Consider the following 12,366-nt stretch of genomic DNA (forward strand, 5'->3'; position numbering starts at 1 on the left):
ACACTTGGTTGGCCTTTGCATTGGCCCCCTAGACTTAAGTATAATACATCTTTAAGAGGGCTTGCCATATCTGTTTTTGGAGAAGCAGTATCTAAGCAGTCCCCATCCCACTCCAGGCCTGGGGAGAGGCTTACTCCGCTGGGACCAACCCCAGCTGCATAATATCCCCCATCTGAGGAAAATGGCGGGGGGCTGGGGGGGCTGGCTGTCTCTATCTCCCCCTCCAAGGTCCTCCCTTTGCTGGGAGAGGAAACAGGCCTTCTCCCTCCTCCTGGCCCTTGCAGCCACCTCTGGGGAGTGGCCAGGTCATAGCCAGAGTCATAAGCAGAGTCTTGGGGGAGGCTGGGGAAGGGATGGAGAAGGGGAGACTGGGCTGGGGACAATAGCAGGAAGCTCTCAGGCTGGTTGCCCACCCCAGTCCACCTTCCTCTGGGGGAGTAGAGGAGAGGTAGAGGGGGTGAGGGGCGCTCTGAGAATCCTCGAGGAACAGGCTGAAGGCGCCTTCCCTTCTTCAAGACATTTCCCCCACACCCAGCCCCTGGCTCCTAACCTTCCCTCCTTCCTACCCAGCCCCCAGCGAGGTTAATCCAGGTGTCTAGACCCTGGCATAAGGTGGGCCCAGGGCCAGGGGCTCGACGTGTCTCCCCTTCACTGGATCTGGGGCTCCAAGAGGGGCGGGTAGCAGAGTCTGGACCGGGACCGGGTCCCAGAGCCACGTTAGCGGGAGGAGGGGCTGGAGGGGCCTGCGGGCGCAGACAGAGTGGGGATGGGAGCGGGGACTGAGTAGCGGAGGCGGGTCTCCGAGGCCAGAGAAACAGGGCCAGAGGCTGGGAACCGAGGAGGGCAGGCCTGGGACCAGCGCTGAGCGGGGTCCTCGGGCTCAAGGTGCAGTCGCCAGCCAGGCTCTTCTCCTTCGGAGACCCCGGTCTAACAAAGCCCCGGGGCGAGTGGGGTGAAGGAAGGAGGAGAGCATGGAGACTGTTGTTTCTCTGGGGGGGCCCCCCTTCCCCCACTCTGCCCAAGCCAACCCCCTGAGAGGTGCTCAGACTCCCGTTTGCACAAGGACAGAGGTGCAGGCGTCACACCAAAGTCCGAACGACGCGTCCCCCTTCCCATCCCTGCAGGGACCTCGAGAGGGTCCAGTTCTCCGTGGGTCTCAGAGCCTTAGTTTTCCTGCTGGGGAGTCAAGGGACCAGATTTTCCACCCTCTGTACGGTGCGCGCCTCAAATAATGGCCTTTCGCGCTCCCCAATGCAAAGGACGCGGCTCGGAAAAACCCGGTGGGAAGAGGCGCCCGGACCCTGCGCCCAACAGTGCATTGACAGGGTTCGGCCACGGTTCCCTCCTCCCTCCGTGCACCCCAACTCCGCTGACCCTCTCCGTCAGGCAGGCACACAGCGCGCTGGCACCCTCCCGGGTCCCTCTCGCATTTCGGAAGGTTGTCCCCAGCCTGCGGCGCCCCGGGTCCTCCTCGCCTCCCTGCAACCCCATCCCCGCTCCGGGGTACTTGCTCGGAGATCCGGGTCAGCGGGACCAAGATCGCAGCGGGCGGGCAGCGGCCCCGCACCGCGCCGAGTTTGCAATCCGTGATTGGGGCTCTGGCGAGACGTGACGAGCGTCCGAATGGGATGGAGCTCGGATCCGACCTCGCGGGTGCAGTCGGGTCGGGCAAGTCCTGGGTCCCAGTCGCAGCCCCCACTCCCGCCGCGGCTCCGCGCAGGAAAACAATGCGACCGCCCGGGGCTCTGGGCCGGGCCCCAGCGGCCCCGCCCGCCTCCGACTGGCCCCGCCTCAGGTCCGCCTCTGGGTCACCGCAACCAGTCCGGCTCTCAGAAGCTGTCTGGACACCGCCTTCTCGACACCTCTCCACCAGTAGTCCTTCTTGAGGGCGGAGCGTAAGGAGCACCGCCCATCGAGAGGGCCCGGCCGGGAGGCTGAGCCTGAGACCCAAGCCTGGCGCTAGATGGAGAGACCCGAGGACCGTCGCTAAGACTCGGACGGAGGGGATCACATGCTTTAAAATGGAGAGGCCTCGGGAAGAAATCTCACAAGAGACGCTGAAAGGAGCGACCGACGAAAAACCCGGAGACCTTGGCTGGGCTGAGCTGTCAAAGCCGCGCGACTTTCCCTCCCTCCTTTCTCCCCAGGGGCCTTGGCTATCCTGCTTCCGCTTTGAGAGTCTCCCCCCTCAACCTCTACTCTGCCCCAACCCTCTGTCCCTCCTCTCTACTGTTTTTACTTCAACCTTCTTATGTCTCCCCACATGCCTCCTCCCTGTATTCATCATGACCCCAATAAGGGAGGCCTAGCATGCACTTGAGGGCTTGAAGCCTGGGAAAGGAAAGGAAGATGTCACCAGGAGGTTTTTCTTGTACCCATCATCTCCTCCCCTCCCACCCTGTCAAAGCAGCATGGGCTTGGGCCATTAGGCCAGGAACTAGGGAGCCGGGAAGCCAGGGTCGCTCGCAATCAGGCTATTGGTTGATGGAAGAGGACAGGTGAGTGGGGCTCAAGCCAAAAGAGAGATGTGAAGACTGGGACAAACTGACTCAGAGAATCACACAGAAAGAGGAGTAAGGTGGAGACTCCAAAGAGGGAAAGTGACCAGCTGTCCCAACCCCACATAGCCTGACTGGCCCCCAGATACAGGATTAGTGTTGTTCCATCTTCCTTTAGAGAGCCCTGGAGATTCTTCAGACAGCAAAACAGCTCCTTCTCCATCTCCACCCTCCATAAAGACCCTTTGATTCTGGGAAGGTCAGCAGGGAGTGAAAATGAGACTACTTCAGACAGCACTGCTTGGCTCCCACCTTGGTATTGCCTCCTTAGATTTTTCCCTGCGTGGGGGCTGGGACAAAAGACGTTCTCAAAATTCCCAGGAGAGTGGGTGGCCTGGGAGCTATTGGCATTCTTGGATAGTTTTATCTGAGTGGGCACCTCCTTTCGCCTCCTCCTACATACTAGTCTCTGGACTGGAGGAGAGGAGGGGCAGGGGTTTGCTACTTATGGCCAGTCTTTACTGAACTGAGATCAGGATGGGTAGCATCGCTGACTGGGCTAAGCCTCACAGCGAGTAACCAAGAAATATAAACATACACACACATGCACACACACACAGAGACATGGAGATGGAAGACCAGGTGAACCAGTGAGACTAATCAGAAGCAATAGAACAATACTTACACAAGGCTAATTACAGAGGGTCTTGGGTCCAAGGCAATTCGGTGTTTTAAAGGTTGTAAAGAGGTTTTGGGAGAAAGACAGCTCAAAATATAGAGGCACTTGGAGGTTGAAAGAAATCTCCCCAGCTCTTAGCAAGGACTTAGGTAATCAACTATATGCTCATTAAATAGATTAGTGAATGGAGATTGAGGTGTAATTTTTTTTTAAGATTTTATTTATTTATTTGAAACAGAGAGAGAGAGATCACAAGTATGCAGAGAGGCAGGCATAGAGAGAGAGAGGAGAAAGCAGGCTCCCCGCTGAGCGGAGAGCCCGATGTGGGCCTCGATCCCAGGACTCTGAGATCATGACCTGAGCAGAGGCTTAACCCATTGAGCCACCCAGGTGCCCCAATTGGGGTGTAATTTATTTAAAATTTTAGGGCCCAACTAAAATCTCGGTTCCATCCAGTAAGTATTAAGCACTTACTTGAGGTACAATCCACTGTGGGATGTGGTCCCAGTCTTTAAAAAAAATGACCATCTACTCTCCCACCAGGGCAGCCCCAAGAAGGAGTGCCCCAAGACCACCAGCCCATGACAGCCACAACTCCAGCCAGCCAGCCAGCCAGCATAAGTCACCAGGCACACAGTCTATACAAATGATGACCATACAAAGGCCATCCCTTTAAGTTTAAGAGTAGTAGCTATTCCACTAACTCATAGAAACAAACACAGAAAGGGGTGCCTGTGTGGCTCAGTAGGTTAAGTGTTTGACTTTGGCTCAGGTCCTGGTCTTGGGGCCCTGGGATGGAGCCTTTGTCAGGCTACCTGCTCACCAGGGAGTCTGCTTCTCCCTCTCCCTCTGCCCCGCTCCTGCTTGTCCTTGCTCTTTCTCTCTCAAATAAATAAAATATTTAAAAATAAAATGAAATCTCGAAGGTAAGAAAAAATAAACAAAATGGCCATTGGGGTGCTTGGCTGGCTCAGTAGGTAGAACGTGTGACTCTTGTGGTTGTGGGTTTAAGCCTCATACTGAATGTAGAGATTACTTAAAAATAAAATCTTTTGGGGCACCTGGCTCAGTCGGTTAAGTGTCTGCCTTTGGCTCAGGTCATGATCCCAGGGTCCTGGCATCAAGCCCTGCATTGAATTCTCTGCTTCTCCCTCTCCTCCCTGCTCATGCTCTCTTGCTATCTCTCTTTTGTGTGTGCAAATAAATAAGTAAAATCTTTTAAAAAAGAAAACTTTGTTTTTAATTAATTAGTTATTTTTATTATTTAAGTAGGCTGCACACCCAGTGTGGGGCTTGAACTCATGACCCTGAGATCAAGAGTCGCATCCTCTACTAACCTAGCCAGCCAGGCAATCCAAAAATAAAATCTCGGGGCGGGGGGGTGGGGGGAGAAAATGACCATCTATTTGAGTTAAAATAAAACTTACATGCACTAAATGATTAAAAGGCAATACTAAGTCTCAAGAAAGGAAGAAAGAAAAAAAAGGTTGAGTATGATTTCTAAATGAAGAAAAAACTATAAATCTTTTTCATGATGACTGCAAGGAAAGATGTTGGATACATTTTATCCTGGGGGATGGGAGAATTTTGGTGGGAGTTGGCTTGGTGCAAAAGAAAGGAGAAAATGTTCCAAAGAGTAACATAGCTTAAACAAAAGTTTGTACTTGGTAAGCATTGAGCCTGAAGCATGGATAGCAAAAGGCTGGGTATGAGTAATATAAGAAAGACACTAGTTGCAAGCAGAGGAAAAGGAAAAGGGAGACAAATTATGGAAGGCCTGGAACACTAAAGTGAGTAGGTTAAAATAATCTGACAGGAATAGGATGTCATTTTAAGTTCTCGAATAATGTTATTATTTGTTAAAATGCTTTATTTTAGCAAGAAGACAAGGAAACCTACTAGCAAGAAAATAGGGTGTTTGAGGATATGGGGACAGAGGCAGTCAGGTAAGGACAGCGGCACTGGGTATGGAAAGAAAGGGATGAACTCCTTCAAAGGACAAATCCAAATGAGACTGTTCTACTCCTCAATGTCTTGTGGAGAAAAATCCCACAGTCCCACAGATTGGAGACTTTAATAAATTCAGGGTCTCTAAGCTTAGAAAATCACCCTCTCCCAATCCTTAAAAGTAGTTATTTCAAACTTCCACCTCATTCCTCAAATTTCTTCCTTACTTCTTCTTCCCTTATCTCAGCAGAACCCACATGAGTCTTCAGAGAAAACAGTAGTAATGTGAGAATTCCACCAACCACTTGGGCCCTCTCCAGATGCACTTAGCTGCATCCTCTCATCTCTGTCATCCCAGTAAATGAGGCACCCATGTTGCCTGTCCAAGGTTCACCTTCCCACGTTACCACCAGCTCTGTGCACACAGGGCCTAGCTAGGCTGTGTTGCTTGTCTCTCTGCATTTTGCACTAAGTACAGTGCCTGACACATAGCAGGTGTTCACAATTAACACATTGGTCGCCTAAATCTGTCCCATCTCCTACTTTGGCGCCTTATTCCACATGTCTTCAAATCCTTTCTCCTTCATTTAAAAAAAAAGATTTTGGGGGCGCCTGGGTGGCTCAGTCATTAAGCATCTGCCTTCAGCTCAGGTCATGATCCCAGGGTCCTGGGATCGAGTGCCGCACTGGGCTCCCTGCTCTGTGGGAAGCCTGCTTCTCCCTCTCCCACTCCCCCAGCTTGTGTTCCCTCTCTCACTGTGTCTCTCTGTGCGTCAAATAAATAAATAAATAAATCTTAAAAAAATAATAATAAAAGATTTTTATTTATTTATTCGAGAGAGAGAGAGCAGGCACAGGGGGAAGAGCGGAGGGAGAGGGACAAGCAGACCTTAGCCTGAGCCCAACTCAGGGCTCGAGCTCAGGACCCTGAGAGCCCAACCTGAGCTGAAGCAAAAGTCAGGTGCTTAACTGAGCCACCCAGCTGCCCCTTTCTCCTTCATTTTTTTTTTTCAGATTTTCTTTATTTATTTGAGAGAGAGAGAGAGATCACGAGTAGGCAGAGAGGCAGGCAGAGGGGGAGGGGGAAGCTGGTTCCCTGCCATGCAGAGATTCCCCATGTGGGGCTTGATCCCAGGACCCCAAGACCATGACCTGAGCTGAAGGCAGAGGCTTAACCCACTGAGCCACCCAGGCACCCCTCTCCTTCTTTTTTTTTTTTTTAAGATTTTATTTATTTATTTGTCAGAGAGAGAGAGGGAGAGAGAGCAAGCACAGGCAGACAGAATGGCAGGCAGAGGCAGAGGGAGAGGGATAAGCAGGCTCCCCGCCAAGCAAGGAGCCCGATGCGGGACTCGATCCCAGGACGCTGGGATCATGACCCGAGCCGAAGGCAGCTGCTTAACCAACTGAGCCACCCAGGTATCCCCCCTCTCCTTCATTTTTAACCTTCCTTTTCCTACTGACATTTTCCCCTCAGTATCTACACATGCTCAAGGATTTCGTGTACTTAAAAAAAAAATTCTCAACTTTCCCTTGATCCTTGTCTGTAATTAACTATCACTCGGTTTCTTTCTTCCCTTCACAGCTGAACTACATAGCCACCTATACTCTTTGTACCCATTTCCCTATTCTCATTCACTTCTCAATCATCTTATTTTTTATCCCTATTAATCCACTGAGATTGTTCCCCTCAAGGCTGTTAATGACCTCCCTTTCACATTCAGTGAACAACTCTTCTGTCTTTATCCTTTTGCCCTCTTTATGGCGTTTGATCCCAGTAACCCCTCCTTCCTTGAAATGCTCTCCTCTTTTGGCTCCTGGGTAGCTCCTCTTGACAGAAACTAAGAAGTTAATAAGTATATATTTTTAATTAAAAAAATTTTTAAAAATATTTATTTACTCACTGTAGACTAGAGTCAGAGCACAAGTGGGAGGGGCAGAGGGAGGAGAGAGAATCTCAAGCTGACTCTGCGTTGTGCCCAGAGCCCAAGGTGGGTCTCAATCTCACAACCCTGAGATCATGACCTGAGTGGAAACCAAGAATCAGACACTTAACCGAATGCGCCACCCAGGTGCCCTAATATGTATTTTTTAAATGAATGAATGACTTTACTTCTGTTCGTATGACCTCTCTTTCTCAGCCTTCTCTGAACTCTCCTTAAATGTTGGTGTTCCCTAGGGTCATGTCCTTAGCCATCTCTTCTTGCTCTACACATTCTCACTGGTCAAGATAACCCACACCAAATTTTACAGTAGTGACTTATGCAGGGTGCCTGGGTGGCTCAGTCAGTTAAATGTCAGACTCTTGGTTTCAGCTCAGGTCATGATGTCAGGGTGGTGAGATCAGCCACAAGATGTGCTCTATGCTCAGCATGGAGTCTGCTCAAGATTCTCTCCCTCCCTCTCCCTTTGCCTTTCTCCCTATTCATGCTCTCTCAAATAAATAAATAAATAAAATCTTAAAAAAAAAAAGACTTATGTATTCCTCATAAAATCTGCCTATTCAACCTAGGTCTTTCTCCTAAGCTCTAAACTCACTTTTACAACTGCTTATTGGATACTTCCATTTGGATTTTCCATAGGTTTTTACCACTCAGTGTAAAGATAGGAAGCTTGTCTTTTACCTTTGTATTTCCAGCACTTAGTCATGATGCCTGGCATTTGGTGCATGGAGGAAGGAATAAAAGCATCAAAGATGTGAACTACTTCCAGCTATGTCAGGTTGAAGTCTTGCCTGACTACTTCAAATGACACTGAACTCTCTCTTCCTAAAATGATTTGAGAGTACTGATCTTAACCATGATGCAATTTCAGCTAAACAGAAGCCTAGGAATGTTCCCTTCTGCATATTGTCCCAGATAACTGAAGTTTATCCAATTAAGTTTATCTAATTAAACATTTTCATTTAAGGGGCGCCTGGGTGGCTCAGTGGGTTAAAGTCTCTGCCTTCATCTCAGGTCATGATTCCAGGGTCCTGGGTTGAACCCTGCATCAAGCCCTGCATCGGGCTCTCTGCTCAGCAGGGAGCCTGCTTCCTCCTCTCTCTCTGCCTTCTTGTGATCTTTGTCAAACAAATAAATAAAATCTTTAAATTTTTTTTTCATTTTAAGTGTTTCAAATAGGGATTATTCAAAAAGGTATTATTAATTTCCTGTGGATTATATATAGCGGTAAGACCACGACTGGGTCATTAATACCTAGACTGAGCTGTAGAGTATGACTTTGGATAAATCACTTCTCTCTAAGGCTGCATCTGCCATCTGTGAGTGGTCACTTTCCCTGCTTGCCTACCTCACAGGCTCAAGTAAAGTAATACAGGTGAAATGTTTCATAAATCCAAAAATGTTTCACACATGTAAGGTGCCATCACTTAACCAGTTGTTTCCTTACTCAGAGGAAACACTGTGAACTTAATTGTACAGGAAAACAGCGAGGATACCAAAGTCTAGAATATACATGGTTAATACTATGTGCTCCTGTTCTATATGGCCACAAAAGCTAGTTTTCATTTGTCTCCTTTTTTGTTTTCCTAGTCCCCTCTTTTGATCCGTGTGAATTTTCTCTCTTTAAAAAAAGATTTATTTATTTATTTGAGAGAGAGAGAGAGAGAGAGAGAATGAGCAGGGGGAGGGTGAGAGGGAGAAACAGATTCTCCACAGACAGGGAGCCAGACGTGGGGCTCCATCATAGGACCTTGGGATCATGACCTGAGCCAAAGGCGGATGCTTAACAGATTGAGCAACCCAGGCACCCTGATCTGTGTGAATTTTCATTGTTATCAGTGCTCTTGTTCAAAAGCTCCTCTTTCCTCTTTAAAAAAAAAAAAAAAAATTATTTATTTGAAAGAAAAACAGTGAGAGAGGGGAGAAGGTCAGAGGGAGAAGCAGACTCCCTGTGGAGCATGACCTGAGCCGAAGGCAGTTGCTTAACCAACTGAGCCACCCAAGCACCCTCCTCTTTCCTCTTTCAGTCTGCTGCTAACTATATGCTGTGGGTTCAGAGGTTACTCAAAATGGGTATAGATTAAGAGAAAAAAAGAGAAAGACTTCCCCGTGAATGAATTAAATGCGCAATATAACCTGTGACTGTTATGTAGCTACCATTTCCCCCTTAGCTCCTGGTTCTGGGATGCGTTTTGAATTTATTCTTTCAGCCAATATTGCTTGAGCACAGTGTGTGCCAGGCACTCTGTGGCCTCTAAGGCATCAGCTCTGCCCTCCTGGAGTTTATAGGCTAGTGGGGATGTAGTTAATCAAGTCACAAATTATAGCAAAGGGAGTCATTCTAAGAGGGAGGTAGACAGTTCTAAAGGACTATGTATCAGAGGGGTCTAATACGATTTAGGGCCTCGTGATGGCTCCACCCATTTGACTACCCAGCTGAGACCTGAATGCTGAGTAGAAAGAGAAGAGGTGTGTGTGGGAAGTGTTCCAGGCAGAGAAACAAGAAGTGGCAAAGTCTAGAACACAGGACAAGGTGGAAGGAGAGGGACAGCAAGCACACAGGGTGAGTACTGGAGGAACCGAGAGAATTGCAACACATCTCCCGTACAACGAGCAGACAGAGCTGAGAGCAAGGGGCAGACTCAAGGAGAAGCCAGGACGTCAGTGCATAAGGAATTGGGAGCAGCATTCTGGAGTCAGCAAGTATCACTGTATTTGCATCTTCCTGTATTCACACTTCCCTTACTTTTCAATTGGATCGCACATTTCTTTTAAAAAGGACTCTTGCCATCCCTGTTGTTTTGGCAGTGTCACCTACGACTGTCCCGGAGGACATAGGATCAGTGACTTCATCAGAAGAGGATGCCACATTCATTATGAAGTCGAACTCACTCCTCATAATCTCATGAGGTAATGAGCAGGAAAGGCCCAGGTTGGGGAATCACACAAGGCCTTCTGTCGGCCACTTAACTAGCTCTAGAATTTGGGGACAGGTTATCTAACCTCTCAAAGCCTCAGGCTTTTCCCATCAGCAAACAGGATACGGCGACATTTAATTCATAAGAGTACCAGAGAGTTATAACATGAGGCAGAGTGCACTCAACAAATACGAGCTCTGGTCTCTCCTCACTTTCCTCTCCGGAACTCCAGTCCACTCTTTTCCATCTGCCCCTACACCTTGCTCCTCAGCCATTCCCTCTCCTTTGCACTTTGGAAGCCTTCCTCTCCACTTGCTCCTTCCGCTCAGCCTACAAATGTCCTCAAACCCCAAGATATAAGTAGTCCCTCTAGGGCATCTGGGTGGCTCAGTTGGTTGAGCGACTGCCTTCAACTCAGGTCATGATCCTGGAGTCCTGGGATGGAGTCCTGCATCCGGCTCCCAGCTTCACGGGGAGTCTGTTTCTTCCTCTGACCTTCTCTCCTCTCATGCTCTCTGTCACTGTCTCTCTCTCAAATAAATAAATAAAATCTTAAAAAAAGAAAAAATGTCCCTCTCTCAGTCCAGCTCCCCACCCCCTTAAGTTACCTGGAAAGTAGCTTGCTCTTCATCCTCTTACCACCACACTCCTCAAAGGAGTTGTCAGGAAAAAAAAAAAAGAGTTGTCAGCATTACCCAGTCTAGGTTGTATCAGGGCCACTTGGGTCTAGACCCTGTGGTGAGAGATGGGAATAAGGAAGGGGCCAAGACTCGACCACTATCTCCAAGAGGCAGAACCCATGATTGCGGCGTCCAAGCTGTGAGGATGGCTTCTACTTCTGAACTTCAGTTTACTCTTCAACTTTTGCCAGCCCGCCAATGGTTCCAATTCTTCCCCTTCTGCTGCAGCTTCTTGTAAAATTACCAAAGCCTGAGATCTGGCCTCAACCTGTGCTGAAGCAAGCTAAACCCTGATCCAGCAGGCCCTCCCACAGCTAAAAACTTAATGAAGCCTCACACCCATTCCCACTGAGCTCCTGATATCTCTCCCTTGATCAACCGAAATGCCGAATGTCTCCCTACTGCCCACAGATGTGGGAATGCTTGAGCAATCTGTTAAAGCTTACCACGATCTGCTTTTCCTTCACTTCTTTCTCAAACAGCCCAGGTTGCAGACATACTGAATAAATCAGCACTTCCTGAGTATGCCCCACATTACTTTTTTTTTTTTTTAAAGATTTCATTTATTTATTTGACAGGCAGAGATCACAAGTAGGCAGAGAGGCAGGCAGAGGAGGTGGGGGGAAGCAGGCCTTCAGCTGAGCAGAGAGCCCGACGTGGGGCTCGATTCCAGGACCCTGGGATCATGACCTGAGCGGAAGGCAGAGGCTTTAACCCACTGAGCCACCCAGGCACCCCCCCTCCCACATTACCTTTATTTGTTGAATGGCTTATGCTAATTCCCATCGTCAGAAGAAGCACTTCTTCCCCATCTCTGCCTAGTAGATAGTTGAACCCACCCTTCTCATTCTGCCTCTTCAGCCCTCGTATCAGATATAATCTAAACTTCCCTTTATTCTAATCTTCTAATTTCTATTAAGTTAATGACATCATTTGACTTGCATTGTAGTTACATACGCTTAAGTTTATCTCCCTGACAAGGCTGTCTGATTCTTTTTTTTTTTTTTTTTAAGATTTTATCTATTTATTTGAGAGAGAGAGAGAGAAACCAAGCATGGCAGGGAGGGGTAGAGGGAGGGGAGCAGCAGACTCCCCGCTGAGCAGGGAGCCCATCCCGAGACCCTGGGATCACGACTTGAGCTGAAGGCAGACTCTTAACCAAGTGAGCCACCCTGGGGCCCCAAGGATGATTCTTGATGGTAAATATTTGGCCTCATTCAGAAACTATAACTTACCTTCGTTTCTGCATCCCTGTAGCAGCTACAAAGCAGAGGAAGCAGGTTTGTTGCCTCTAGTGCATCAGTGCTTTGCTGACATCTGCTGGTCACATCTGGTTTGGCTGCTGTGGCCCCAGCACCTTGCTCTCTAGAGTTGGGGGCAGGAACAGTCCCTGCCTTCCGTTACCCAGACAGGCACTGGAAGCCTGTGCTCAGGTACTATTGCCCCAAGCACCGCCCTTCCCTGGAAACTCCAGGAACATACTCACGTCTGCTGACCTCTGGCCCAAACTTTTCCCACTGACCTCACCGTAGCGGTTCGTACTTCACATCCTTCCCAAAACCACAGAAATGTAAGATGATCCCAAGGAACTGGGTATCAAGGAAATAAAGAGGCAGACAAACAATTTGAGTGCAGAGGATGTGCAATCCCTCTTCCTAACCTCACAAAACCACGGCGATTTCCTGCAGACTGCTATTCCTT

The sequence above is a fragment of the Lontra canadensis genome, unplaced genomic scaffold (assembly GCF_010015895.1).
Source record: "Lontra canadensis isolate GAN:19392208 unplaced genomic scaffold, GSC_riverotter_1.0 scaffold142, whole genome shotgun sequence".
NCBI classification, from domain to species: Eukaryota; Metazoa; Chordata; class Mammalia; order Carnivora; family Mustelidae; genus Lontra; species Lontra canadensis.